This window comes from Babylonia areolata, chromosome 2 (genome assembly GCF_041734735.1).
Source record: "Babylonia areolata isolate BAREFJ2019XMU chromosome 2, ASM4173473v1, whole genome shotgun sequence".
Taxonomy (NCBI): Eukaryota; Metazoa; Mollusca; class Gastropoda; order Neogastropoda; family Buccinidae; genus Babylonia; species Babylonia areolata.
In genome coordinates, this window is record NC_134877.1 from 36359955 (window position 1) to 36365513 (window position 5559).

A 5559-nucleotide genomic window follows, 5' to 3' on the forward strand; every position below is an offset into this window, starting at 1 on the left:
GGGGCGGGAAGGGGAGGGGATGTCTGTGTCAGCAAAGTTGTAAGTACACAGTGGTAGAGAAGCTCATACTGTACACTTATAAACGGGAAAGTTTCGGGATCCATTTTAAAGAATGACTACTTGTTTCACGTACTTTACACACGTGAAATAATCTTGGGCAACGTAGATATTTCGCCTACTTAGTTAAGTTTTGTTAAATATCTATCTTTTTTGCGATTGCGCACATGAGCGAGAAAGAGAGTGAGACAGCAGACAGACAGACAGACAGACACAGACACACAGACATTCATACAGACACACAGACAGACAGACAGAGACAGAGCGAACCGTGTGGGAGAACATTTACTTGGCAGCACTGGGCAACACAAATATATTTTCCATTACTGCTGCAATTTTGTCACTCTCCGTTATTTGCTCTTCAACCTTTTCATTAAAGAAGATAGAGGTAGATGAACAATTCAGAGCAGTTTAATTCCCCAGTGGACCCAACCGTATATATATATATATATATATATATATATATATATATATATATATATATATATATATAATACATAGATACATATATATGTATACGTAGAGAGAGAGAGAGAGAGAGAGAGAGAGAGAGAGAGAGAGAGAGAGAGAGATTAAATAAACAAATGGTGATGGAAACAGTTCGATTCCATTCCAGCTGCAAATGATCAATTATTAATCAGTCTTACTGGTTTCCCTAGGTATTTTTCTCTCTCTGTCTCTTGTCAGTTGTGGCTCGGCAGTGCCAGAATGTTAATGTGCGTTGTGCTTCTGCTGTGTTTTGCCTTCGATGATAGTGATCGTGAGTGTATATGGCGCTGTTCCATTCTGTTACATAAATGTGGCATTACAAAAAATATCGAGCTGTACATCATCAGCTAACTGACCAATGTAAAACATGGTTTAAATGTGAAAGTATAATGATCATTAACACAACATCCGTAGAATCTGGCTTTTTTTCTTTTTTTTTAATCTAATACAGCAAACCCACTGGGACTTTTCCGCAAAGATTTGAAAAAAAAAAGAATACATTAAAGATCAATGTGTCGACGACACTGGAGCTAATGACAGGATAGGAATATAGCATTTTTTTAGCATGAGACAGGTTATAATGCGGTCAACTGCTGTGCGATTGCCGCATATGGGAGTAAGATTTCCGACAAGTTTGGTTTCCCAAGACTGTTCAACTTCCGCTAACAGATTAAAGAGACAACACTTTTTGTGTGGTAAACGTTTTCAAGGATGCTGCTAAGTAATGTAATTTCTAGAAAGAAAGAAAAAGTCCTTGTATGTCTAAACAGCCAATAGTTTTCTCCTTTGACTGTATTTGTTGTTGCTTTGTGGCGCTATGTGCTTGGCTTGAAAGACCAAGTCTTAGTTCAGTTATGGCAGTGTAAAATTATCGATCTCTCTGTTCCTCTCTCTGTCTTTCTGCCTGTCAGTCCGCCTGTCCGTCTGTCTGTCTGTCTGCCTGTTCGTTTGTCTCTGTGTGTGTCTCGCTGTCTTTCTGTTTCTGCCGTTTTCGTTCTCGTTCTCTCTCTCTCTCTCTCTCTCTCTCTCTCTCTCTCTCTCTCTCACACACACACGCCTTCATTGTATTAACTTTATAGATTTGTATATTCCGATACATTTATGCGAAGCCTTTTTTATGCCACAGGGCTGGGTAAAAAAAAAATGTTTTTTTTTAATTTTAAACAAGAGAGGCAAGGCCTTCAAGACTCACTTGTGATAAATTAAGTCCCCCTAGCATTAATTACAGAGTAAATTCCCTTTTTTACACTCTGCACCAAAACGTTTGCAAAATAAATAAAGATTCCATGCTTAGCAAAAGAGGTTCCTGTTTGAACAAAAAATGATAATAATGAATCCTCTTTTGTTGTGTCAGAATAAGAGGTCAAAGTGCCGAGTTTAGAGAATACAAAAAATATAAATATAACAGTAAATGCAGTTTGCATATGATTAGGCTTCTTTTTTTTATTTTTTTGTTCCCATCCCAGAGGTGCAATATTGTTTTAAACAAGATGACTGGAATGCCGTTTTCGTTCTCTCTCACACACACACACACACACACACACACACACACACACACACGCCTTCATTGTATTAACTTTATAGATTTGTATATTCCGATACATTTATGCGAAGCCTTTTTTATGCCACAGTAACAAAAAAAATTTTAACAAAAAAAAAAGCATGTTTATTGCTCATATCATTGTGCTGATTGAATGCAATTCCGTTTAGTTTCGTTTCTCTCTCGCGCGTGTTTGAAGTCTGTGGGGTTCGGAGATTGAAATTCACACACACACACACACACACACACACACACATTGTTTTTTTCTGCTCCCCTCCCTCCCCTCCAAAATGCAGATGAATGACATGAACAAAAGCGCCGTGAACAAAGGACTTGACGTACAAACCCTCTGCAGTGAGCAAACACCACGTAGTCCTTCTCCGATCCACTTCAACATGCAAAAGTCAGTCAGCCCAAACCGGACATTTGCCGCACCCAACCGGAATGGGTTTTTGTTTTTTTTAATTTCTTCACCGCAGTGTGTGCCTCATATCGCTCCCCATTGTGTGTGTGTGTGTGTGTGTGTGTGTGTGTGAGTTGTTTTTTAGTCGATCTCCTGCGTGCAAAGAATAAAATAGCCCGTCCCACATACCTTGTGAAAGACGAGAAGAATGAATGCCTTCACCACGCCAAGGCGTCTCTGTTACCCCCCCCCCCCCCCACCTCTCTCTCTCTCTCTCTCTCTCTCTCTCTCTCTCTCTGTCTGTCTCTCACTCCGCATCCCTCCACTCCCCTACCACCACCCGGATGTTCGAATCGGGTAGCTTACTCAGTGAAATGAGAAAGAGAATTGGGTTGGGCCGTCAGTGGTTGAATCTAGATACCTTCTCTCAGTCTTCCAAAACGATCCCCTGCTGTAGGTTCAGGGGTAAAGGTCTCTTCTAGGACTAACTGCTTCAACAAAATAGTATTACCTTCACAGGGAATCATTATTTCTCTGTTTGTTTGGAAGCCACTTGGAAGCAGTTTTGAGAGGTAGGTGAGAATGTTATGTGGAGAAATAGAAATATGAATGTATGTATGTATGTATAATATGTATGTGGAAGGGGGGGGGGCGCGCTTGTTCGTGTGTGTGTGTGTGTGTAGGGGATAAGGGGAGGGGGGTGTGCGCGCGCGCTTGTTCGTGCGGGGGATGGTGGGTGCTCGGAGGGGGGGGGGGTGTTTAGTGTGTGGGTTTGTGTGTATGGTGTGGTGTGGTGGTGGTGGTAGTGGTAGAGGTGTGTGTGTGTGTGTGTGTGTGTGTGTGTGTGTGTGTGTGTGTGTGTGTGTGTGGTCTTCGGTTTTACGTGCTTCCAACGGGGCAAGATTGGAGAAGGGAGGGGGAGCAGTAGAAATGGAGTGGGGGAGATGTCACTGTGTGTGCGTGTCAGTGTGTACCCATGCATACTTTGTGTGTGTGTGTGTGTGTGTGTGTGTGTGTGTCTGTGTGTGTCTGTGTGTGTCTTTGTGTCTGTGTGCGTCTTTGTCTGTGTCTGTGTGTGGATTCACGAATGTGCATGTGTATGTGTGCGCGCGCGCGCGTGTGTGTGTGTGTGTGTGTGTGTAAGTGAGTGTTTGTCTGTGAGTGGGTTCATGAATGTGCATGTGTATGTGCGCATGTGTGTGTGTGTGTCTGTGTGTCTGTGTCTGTGGGTTCATGAATGTGTGTGTGTGTGTGTGTGTGTGTGTGTGTGTGTGTGTGTGTGTGTGTGTGTGCACGCATGCGCACGATCGTTTATTCGTGTTTGTGTTTTCAGACTCATAAGGAAAACTATGGAACGGAAGGGAAATAAAAACAATATCAAACAACTATAACACGTGTCCTATCAATAGGACTATGTGGCAATCCTTCTGCAATGTCAAATGATGTCTTAGAAATTGTCAAGAATAAATTCAAAAGTTCTTAGAGAAACAAAATACATGAGAATGTTCTTAGACTTTGGCATTCAATAATTACGTGGTTCTTTTAAAAAGAAATAATATTAATTTTAAAAAAAACATGAAACTCTCAATAAAAGCACTAAATGTCTCGGCTGAATTTAGTCACGAAAGCGTTCAGTAAAAGCCTATTGCGGTTCGATAAAGCATAAGTCTTTCGTATTCTGAATATAATTTTTTTTTTTTTTTTTTTTTTTTGTAGCGGGGAGGCACCCATCATTGAACGTTTTCAGTGCATTACTTCCCGAGTCTCCGCATGCTTGTTAGATTCCCATAAGCCCCTTGGATTATGCCGTTCTTTTCAGTTCCAGCGTCGCACTCCTCATGTGAACAAATCAATGTTAAGGATCCATGGAAGGTCTCACCCAAGAAGGACTTAAAGTGTTCTATAACGACATTCGGTGTTTCGATGGTGCCTGTTACTGATTTTAATGTAAAACAGAAACCACTGACTAGAGATACCGCCATACTAAGAAATAATGTGTTGGTCCGCGCGGAGCCTTGTGGATGTGTGTGTGTGTTGTGTCGGTGTGTGGAGCGCCTGTCGTGTGCTGAATAATGCTCTTTGTTACGATGACCGATACTGAGACATTGAATCATACTCAACCTCCAAGCACAGCAATATGGGTATCGAATTCGTCACAAGGCAGGCAAATCACAGACTCTTTTGTACTGTTAGTGGTTTTGTTTTGAGGATGAGAGAGGAGGTGGCATGGGGATATGCATATTCGTTTTTGGAGCCAATATTGGTTTGGTAATCCTTGTGACGGCTTGTTAATTTCGTTCATGTCATAATGTATATCGCTTAAACCAGCCAAAATTCTAGCTGACTTACATAGATGCGTACAAAATCAATAGAGCAAACACAAAAACCAACAACGACGACATCCTTCATAGTAATGACACATCTTTGTGTTGTGGTTCCGTCTCCCCCATTTCAGTCCCTCGCCCTTAACTCTGTAGAGCCTGCTCTTCTAGCGCGAAAGCAAATACCATCCCGTCCTGATTCAAACCCGCGTTCCGATCCCCCCAGTCCGCTTGTTACGTTACTTTGCCCACGGACTGATGTAAAATAAAATAATAGTCTGGCTACTGCGTTCTGAAAGAAGATTATTATTTCAATCTTGATTTCTTTTTCTTCTTTCTTTCTTTTAGTGACTTCGTCGGCATCCATCGTTTGAATCTTTCGTATTTTGCTGTCATTTCCCCTCATATTCATGTCTCCTCATTTTTCTCTCTTAATTGCTCTTCCTCTTCTGTCTTTTTTCTCCTTCTTTTTTTCTTTTCTTTTTTCTCAGTTTGTCAGCCTTCCAACTATTGTACCAAATAAAAGATTTATAAGAACCCATTAAAAGCAATGATGGATCTGCTCCAAAGAATTCAAAAAAGATTCTGTAACTAAATAAGATATTTTCTATTCGATATTGATTTACTACTGGGTCTTGACCATTTGCTTATACCAGTCCATACTGATATTGAATGAAAAATGAATATACTCTAGCAAATGAAACAGTAAATAGAATGTGTGTGTTTGTGTGTGTTTGAGTCGGGCGGCG

At 41.1% G+C, this 5559-nt stretch overlaps 1 protein-coding gene across 3 annotated transcripts in view; it reads left to right on the forward strand.

Moving 5' to 3' along the window:
• The first annotated feature begins 2906 nt into the window (after positions 1 to 2906).
• The window catches only part of LOC143300741 (uncharacterized), a 105167-nt gene continuing 102514 nt past the window's right edge, over positions 2907 to 5559 (forward strand). For all 3 annotated transcript variants that reach the window (XM_076614638.1, XM_076614666.1, XM_076614657.1), the window contains exon 1: positions 2907 to 3061. The gene's annotated coding sequence lies outside the window, so the exon portion shown is untranslated. The remainder of the gene's footprint in view (positions 3062 to 5559) is intronic.